Here is a 9751-nt window from a genome sequence, read left to right on the forward strand (position 1 = left end):
CCACCTCAACTATGTCCAAATTATTCCTCACACATTTACCTAATAAGACATCAAATAATGGAGGCTTCGCAGCTTCCTCAGTTAGTCCGGTCCTGAGTTTCACAAAGTAAAATCAGTGGAAAACAAGTGTATTTTAAGATTAGCTTCACATTTTTCCAGCTTAGGAAGCAAATGACGGTACAGGGAGAAACAATCATCATTACTAGTCAACTCCCTTGACTGCGCATAAACTGCTGAAACCAATTACAAGTCACCCTTCATCTTAAAAGCCTCCATGGTTTTCTGCAGTCTTTCAAAAGGCTGTTTCTTTCTCCTCTTTCCATTCTCCCACTTATCTTTTGGTGCCTTTTGTCACAGATATCATCACAATATCTGTGATAATGGCATTTCTAGGCAACTCTTGTTCTCTGGAATACACTTCCTGTATCTTTGTCAAACTTCATCCTTGCCTTCATCCTTGTCAAACATGCTGATTTTTTGTTATTATGTATCAAACATCCTAGTAAGGTTGTCATGTAATAGTGTAAAAATTATTCAGAACAGGGCTTTGTTTCAAAGATACTAACAAAATTACATTGTTCCATAGAGCAACTGCAAAATCTTACAGATTATGACTCAGCTAATAGGCATTTATGTAGCAGCAATTAAGAATACATAGCTCCATCTTCCATCTGCAAATATACCACATACTTTTATAAATAACATTATACAGGAATTACAGGATCCATTACTTTGGCTTTAAAAGGTGAGAAGGGGATCTAATTTTTTTTTTGTTAGTTCAGCTGAGTATGTTTTTAGTCTATCTTGATTTGAATAAGCATTCTATAGCTCACATCAGCCCACAAAGGCCAGAATGAAAGAAAATTGCATTATGCCATTATTATTATTTCAAATACCAATAAAGGCATATTCACAAATGACTGTGAAATATTATGGAGAATGGGAGACTTAAACACCATATTTGGAGGAAGCCAGCAGTAAAAGATCTTATTAAAGCTACATAATTCCCAAATTTGATAATACGAGAATTCAAATGTAATATTATACATAATAAGGCCCTTTTAAAACATACTAAAGTAATTCACCTGATAAAGTACAGCAGACACTAGATGCCCCAAAAGGGTTAACTGGTACCTGTTCACTACCAGAGTCTGTCTAATAGCCTGACAAATGTTATCTGAACACACAGTTTCGCACTGAGTTTCAAATCAAAACGAAGTTTAGAGGCAGAAGTAACCTTCATCAGAAAGATCATTGACAAGCAAGTAGGATAGTGTCTGAGTGAATGATTTTTAGTTTTATTTCATTTTTACTCATTCTTTGTATATATTTTCTGTTAGGCAGAAATTGAATTTGCATGGGTAAAAGAACACATTTCAGTTATAAAGGGGAGGACTGAGCATCAACAATTAGACTTCTATGATAAAACTGAAAAAACCCAAACCCCCAAGTGCCCCCAACAATAACGTTTGCAGGCTGTGCTGGAGGTGTGAAAAACTGCACCTGCTCCTACATGCCCTGGTTAGCCCCTCAGCCAAAGAGAATAAAACAGATGAAGTTTACACAAGATTTCATATGGCACCTCTGGCTGTAGCATTCTGACACTCTGCACTAGCTAGGTACAACTACCATTAAAATACATGCAGCAACCCATGTATAATCGTCAAACTGGAAACAGCCTGCTAACTACTAGACTCCTTCTTAATAAATAAATCTGTTTCTTTAGCTAGAAGAAATTACCGTTCACAGGCTGCCAATGAGACTCACAAAAGCACTTGAGTTCAGTCATATTAATTACAAGAGGACTTGCACCCCCTAACAAAAGAGCAAATTTGCAAATGGATTTAAAACAACCATAGCGATGCATGCTCATGTAATGGAGCTACACTTTTTTTAAATGCCTTGAGTGGGTATGTGTGAACACAAAGACGTAATAAAAACAGTTTATTGCTAAGTGCCCCATCTTCTAATGACAAATATTAGTGGCAATAAATAGATTGCTTCTACATAGCATTTGCTCAGCAACTTCCTTTAAAAATAACCACACAAGAAATAAACAAAGAAATGCCATTTTGATAACTACATGTAATAACGCACTCCATATTTACATTTCACACAGGAAAATAATCAGCAGAAGCAAACTACTGGAGATAAATCAAATTACAAAAAATTGCAAACTTTAATATGTCACTTGAGAGATGCTGTTTATTACATTTTCAGTTCTGCATCTTTAGGTGGAGCAGGGGAATATTGTACTGCGTCCAACTAATCTCGTAATTATGAATCAAATGGTTTTATTATCATTATTAAGCATTGGCCTATCAAGACAGATAACAAGTCATAATCCTGAACAGTTATACTCTGGAATGCACTGAACTGATATATTTAGAAATAAATGAGAATTAGTTTGATATTACTGACACTGTCAAGGCTATTATTGATAATTGGCTGTACTTCTAAATACCTCCTGTGCATTAATTTTCAGTGCTGGGTCCCCATCCACACAAAATATACTTAGTCATTTTAAAGTCAAGGACATGAAAGGAAAATGGCTACCCTGCTGCAAAAGTCTCATTGCAGTAGTGAGAATTTCTCAAGTCACGTACAAAGGAGATTCACAAGGAGATACAGTATGTTACAAGCTCAGTGGAGACATTTAGTAACGTCTGATTCTGTGTAAGCAGTTACCTGTGGTACACTTAAGATTTAACTTTACCAGTACTGTTAAAAATATTAGCTAAAAATAGAAATAAGGAATTATAATACTTAAATTTTGCAAAATCTACAAGGTCTGCAAATTACCGCAGACCACAAGTGAGCTTATTATATAAAGACTTGTTTAAGATCTGACAGTTCTTTTCCAGTATGCTTAAACACTGTTCTTTACCTGAACTTCAGAATGGGTTCACTATTTAAAGAAAGGTTTATTAGCATTACTGTGGCTGAATTCAGCAAAGGTGAAAGAAGGTTTAAGCAGATCTTAAGATTCTCTACATTTCTCAGCTGCTGAATATTTCAGTGATACTCTTATACGTGTGATAATGAAACTATCACTTTATATACACGCAGCACAAACCTTGAACTACATGCAAGACTAGGCTAAATTAAAAAAAGAAACCAGGGTACGTTTCTGGAAAGAACCAATGCAAGACAGGAATAAAACAGTTTTTTGTTGTGTACAGCTTTATAAGCATGGCATCATTTAAGAAATGATAGCCGCATGGAAACATAAAATGAGATCAGATTCTCATTTAGAACTGAAAGGAAACAACTGCAAAATTTCCATTTGCATTGTGATATTGGTATTAAAGAGAATAACATCTTCCTACATCTCTACTATTGCACCTTTTAAAAGGATTTGGTTGCCAAGGAAACTGGTTCTGGCCCAGTATTAATCTGAAACAAATATATTACAAAAGTTGGTGTAAGTAATGCAATACTCAATTCTTTTTATTCTTAATGCTCAAATTCAGGTTTTTGCACCTAAGGCTGTTAAGTTTTTATTTCATAACGTTTTTTGTGTGAAGTAAAACACATTTCAGTGAACTGATACTCAGTTTAAGCTGACAGGGCCACCTATCTCAATCTCTCTCTTTAAAGTCCTTCTATCTTAAAATAAAAAGAAATACTGCAGGTTTATCTTTGTAGCTAAGACTGAAAATATAAACATTAAAGCATATTAATCTTTATTTAAGATTTCGCACAAAACACAAAACCGCTTACGACAGAATTTAAATATTTTTCATTTTTCTTAATTACCTCAATTTTTATTTTTGCATTTTAACTGCAAGCTTAGTAATGCTTATAGTCAGCTTTAAAATGTAATTGAATCAATAGGGTTTTCAAAAATTCTTTTGTTGCATAAGCGTTGCCACGCCCTTAGTACATATGATTATTTTAACAGACATGATTGCTCTACTTTCACAATAGATTTAAAAAAAACAGATAAGAACAACTGTCATGCCAATATGTGAAGCCAACAATTTAATATTAGGTTGTTTTCATTAACAGTTTAGTACATTTTTTAACTGAAAGCTACATTCCAAAGCCCATTACATGTTCTTGCAACACTGACCAAGAAATCAGTAAAACATGCAAATCTCAACCTACCTGCGTGTGTGTACCACTTAGTGCAGTGTTAGCATGGCAATGCACCCAGCCATTTTTATGTAAAGCGATGGAGATAAGTTCTATTCTTGGTCTTCTTGATAATTTTTTAGAAGCAGTTGTCAAAAATCAGATGGGAAGCAGCTTGAATAGACCGTGATCAGGAGAACCGAGTTATCAATAGGGAAAGCAGTAGTGGGGAAAAAAAAATGTCCTCATCCAAGGTTTTCCGAAACTGCAACACAAGGTTGTTGGGTTTTATTTTTTCTCCTCCTGAGAGGGTTCAAAGCTTGAAGCTGACCACTGCAAAGGCCACTTGTCACATTTACTGAAAATCAGCCTATTGATATCACAGCTGAAAATATAAACTCGACAACCAAAGCCCATTGCACAACGTGGACTGCGTAAGAGTTAAAAATAGATTCGACGTGCCTCCTACCTGCATAATAAATATGTAAGTTTCAAGTGCTTTAATTCGATATTCACATTAATTAACAATACAATATACATTATTTAAACTACAGTAAACGCAAGAAGAAAAAGGGTGACACCATCTGGAAGCACAGTTTGCTTTTTTTCCCCCCCTTTCCAAGAGCTAATAATGTAGTTTGAATGTGATGACAAGCTAACAGCTCACCACATTGCAAATGAAAAAAGAATTCTTAAGGTGATGCTCAAATATCTAAGCCTGTAATGAAGCAGAAACCAGTCTTCACTACTGCATGACATGGCACACAGACCATTTACATACTCACATTTGAGATACTAGGCACAGTATAATGAATTCAATACACAGCATGCACACAGCACAAGCAACGTTAATCCTGCCTGCCATTTTAGGCTTGCAGGAGTAAGATACATACTGCAGCACAGCTCTGGTAAGGGAGGAGGCAAGGGACAGCTCACCTTAAATGCAGTATCTGATTAATGTTGTAAGTGACATTGCGTATCAGCTACAGAGTCTTGGTTCAACTGGGTGGGAGGGAACAAAGAAAATTGTCATCAACTGGTGATGCAAGATGAGCTCCAGTCACTAACACTGTTAGCAAACTCCAAATTCTACAATGGTACAGTAGTAGGCATTTCAAACTCTTATCAAAATCTGCCTGTGCAATGGCTGAGTCCGCCTGCCGAGGAAAACAAAACAATCTTCTTGCTTATTGGAGAAATGCTGAATTGACTACAGTAACATCCTCTTGATGCAGAAAGATTTCACGTCGCACATATTAAATCCTGGATGCATTTGCTGTGCTTTCCTAATTTATAAGCCTCAGAATTAAAAAATTAAATAAAAAGACAATTATAGCAAAAATAGCATAACTAAAGGTCTAACGTTCACACAAATAGAGCATTTCTTTTTCTTTCCTTTCTGTTTTCTCTCTTTTGCAGTCCATCAAAATCCTGAGCAGTATTGACAAACCACACGAGCACAGGGTCTGACTGCATGGTCAGCTGTCTGTGTCTACGCTACACCCTGTTAACCACAAGCAGTGTTAGAGCTAAATATATCTGCAATGCAGAAATGGTAGGTGCTATGTGGTATACAAGTCTGATTAATTATAAAATATTTTTCTACCCTCAGATATAACAAATAACAGAAAATTTGGTGCTGATCTCTGTCAGGCACGGTATCTGTCAGACTTACAGAACATAAAAGCTATCCTAAGTATACTGACCTAGATAGCACTAAGAAGACTTAAGCAGCGTACAAGCATACTCACTGTCAAAGCAAGGAAAACGAAACAATGATTGTCTAATCAAACTGAAAGCAACAACTCACTACCACGGTATGAATTCCAAAATGCTGCGTACTGTATATGCACATCTCATGTTATTGGAAGATGCAAAGCTCCTTTGTTTTTTTTTTTTCCCTCGGAGGCTCTTCTTAGCTACCATTGCACAATGACATTCTGACATCATGGAGGTCAATGCAGATACTAAAGTGCTGTCGTCTTTAAGAAAAAAAAAATTGAAATACTAAACAGCTGCAATAATAATAATAATAATTAAAAATTTCTCATCACCTACTTCACATCTTTCTGTTACCTCCCGACATTAAGAGCATACACATTGTTCTGCTGCCTACGTTACATTGGTATCACCCTCTGCACAGATTGCAAGAGTAATCATGGGAATTAGATTTTTATAAATACATGTTTAAAAAGGCTTATTTTCTGGAAAACTTCAACAGTACAATAAAATATTTTGCATACATAATGAAAAAAAATATATAGAAAAAGCATTAAAAACAGCTAATCTGATTTTTATTTTTAAATCCCTAATGAGCAAAACTGGATTTATATTCATTGTCACTGTCTCTCCAACGGGAGAATGAGAGTACCATGCCGCAGTTTACTACAGCCTGAATTACCCTCCCAGAAGGCTAAACCATCAGGTGAGGTAAAACAAACCATAAGATCTACCTGTTCAGAGAGCAGAATCCCCCACATGCTATTTCAGCTTCCTGTCTCTCTACCCGCACATACTGCAAGCTGATACCCAACACATGAACAGAATTGTGGAGATTAACGTGTTAGCTCTGAAAATATTTCACTGAAAGACTTCTTTAGGTAAATATTGTTTACCATATGTGTAAATGAATATAAATGGTTTCTGGCCAACTGCTGAAATAAATAGATCCTTGTGAGGCCAGATTTGTACAGAGAAGCGCTATCTTTCATTCGACCTGTCAATACAGCTGAGAAAGAAAGCAGCCAAATTTTCAGCCACATATTCTTTCTCTAGGAACTCCCGTACCCTATGATTTTTTTTTTCTAGAAGAGCACCTGTTTTTAAAAGTGAAAACTAATACCAAGTATTGTGTTAAATCAGAAAATGTTGCACAGCAACAACTTGTCTGCTGTATGTACGTATTCACTTCTTGTAAAAAACAGGCAATCTGATTTTTATTTTATTCCTTCTCTTTCTTTTTAAATAGATACCTATTTAATGATTAATTTGGAGGTTTTTCTTTTGGAAGTTATTTGGCATTTCGTTCTCTTTCATTTTAAAGGCTAGGAATGAGACGATCCTAACAGTCAGTGCTTTGAAATATTCAGAATCCCCTTCCATAAATAGCACATCTGTCACACAGAAAGGGAACCCAGCCAGCGGAAAGACAGACCAGACCAGCAAAAACAACTGCTATTCCAATACGTGATTACAAAATAAGTTAGGATTTTAGCAAGCCTTTGTTTGGATTTTTTTTTTGTTTGTTTTAGGCTTTTTAAACTAAGAGCTGTCTGATTATATACATGCCACCATATATCAGCTTTAAATTAAGAATGTTAAATATGGTTTAATTCTGAGCTTTTTTTAATGTTCATCTCTCAGTCAAACGTATACTATCAAGCTAGTTGTGCCCTGTTTAAAACCATGGCAAAGCTCTTATAGCTTTCAAGAAGGGAAGATTTGGGCCTTACATGGCAGCCTGTTAGGTTTATAAGAAAGTATGATATTACAATTTCAGAAAGAATTTTGATTTTCAGCAAAAAACAGATTTTAGTGGAGTCTCACAACAAATACATCTGTTCCTGCGTTTTTGAGGTTAGCATTCTCATTCTCCCAGAGAAGTACCGTTCTGGGAGAGACACAGCAAGGTGTTTCAGGTTGCGTGATTTAGGAAATATTAAAAGCCTCCTGGCAGTGAGCACAGCAGAGGAATAAACATGTCGCAGTGAACAGGGGAGCGAGCTTGTCCAAATCTTTATGCATACCTCTTGCTTTAACGGGCCATTTTCAGTGCTTAGTAATAGTATTCCAGGCTTAAATTTGCAATGATTTTGCTTCAGTTCAGAAATTAGATTCTAGGCCCTTTTACAACTGCATGATACATGGGATAGTAAATAAATAAATAAAATTAAAAATTGTACTCGTAGGTTGCACAAAGTAGGCCCACATTTTCAAGGTAGAGATATATTCACCCTGTATGGTATTTCTCAGCAAGAAACTTGGATTTAAGCTCTAACCTGTTTTGTGCCCAAACTGTCATAGTCCCAAGGCACTGGCTCTCCTGATTCTCAACTACAGAATTCCCTGCCTCTGCTGGGTCAGGACTATCTCAGCCCATGTTATGAGCTTATGTCAGTACTTTATTCAGTCAGCTTAAAGTGGTGCTAATTCAACTATCCTTGCTGGATCTCACAGGCCATTTGTGCTTCAACCTTTCCCACTTCCAAGCTTCCTACTTGTAAACATGCTTCATCTTCCTCTATTTATCACCACTCGAGGGCAACATCTAATCTCTCCTCACATACTGTAGTTTATCAAAATTAGCGAGGAACAAGAAGCCCCAATGTCACTTTGTATTGCAGCCTCCACTTTGTGGTATATGGTTTCTTAGAGGAAAAGTCCTAGTGCTGCAGACAGATCATTTGGAGAGCAGAAGCAAAAGGAGATAGGGAGTGGAAAGAAAGACACACATAAAGTCCCTAAAACGGTACTGATTTTTGTCTGAAAGCATTGCCACACCTTGTCATCCTAAGAAGGAAATACATGAAGGCAGTCTGGTAGACTGGGAACTCTGCCAAGGACCAACATTGTAGCAGTAAATATCTGGAAAACTAGCAGACTTTGAGAAAAAAGTGACAAACACTTTCAGTTTAACATGGATCAGCTCCCTTCTGTCTTTATTTAGCATAGGCCCAAGCTGGACCAAAAGAATAAATTGTCCCTCTAGCTATAGAGGACAGCCTGGACATGGGAGTTATGCTTAGTAATATATAAATGAATGAACAGACAGATATAGGCTTGGGTTTGTTCGCTCAGGCTCATTCACACCTCAGTACTTACTTTTTTTTAAAAAAAAACCCACCCTGTTTGTCAAGTAAATGAGCAACATACGGAAAACAAAGGACAGAATCAATCCCAGCCCTCAAGAAACTGTAGTCAACTGTTCTGTGATACCATCCCTGCAAAGCAATGACAAGGGGACATGAAGTACAGCTGGGAATCCAGGGTGGGTGTTTCCAAAAGTGCATACCAGAACTGGCTAAAGCCTTTCAACAAACCTGCTCTTGGAATGACTGTTTCAGCCTCTCAATTTAGCTGCATCAATTATATTTGTCTCTTTGTTCCACTAGTGCCATTGCAAAAAAACACCTTGTTGATGAATACTCACTTTGAAATTAGTTATTTTGGAAAAGAAAGAACACACCCTTGATCATGAACTAAATTCTCTGACCTAACACTCTCAGTCAGGAAAGCATCCATACACCCAGACATTCAGGCTAGCAATGAACTCGCAGGTCAAATGCCTTCCGTCCCAAATCCTGTTCCTTACCACAGGACTGAGAAGCTACTTTCTTCAGTACTGAAACCTCAACTAGCTGTTGTTGGGCTGTAGAAAACAAGGCAGGGGGAAAAAAAAAAGGACTCAACCTAAACAGTTTGCCTTTCCAGAGCCAAAGTAAAGCACTTCATACCTGATCCAGCTAACATGCCCTGGACTTCCATTTGTGTATGCACCTACCTCAAGCTGCCCCAAGGATACAGACTAAATCAGTTGAGTGCTGACAGTTTTCCCAGGCCTTCCCACAATTCCTTCTGTGTCTCTGTATGGATAAACAAATTCTTCCACTATTTGCTGGGACAGAAAACAGTTGTTCTTAGTTATTCCGATACATGATTTACAGACCTTCATTCT

This window comes from Phalacrocorax carbo, chromosome 7 (genome assembly GCF_963921805.1).
Source record: "Phalacrocorax carbo chromosome 7, bPhaCar2.1, whole genome shotgun sequence".
NCBI classification, from domain to species: domain Eukaryota; kingdom Metazoa; phylum Chordata; class Aves; order Suliformes; family Phalacrocoracidae; genus Phalacrocorax; species Phalacrocorax carbo.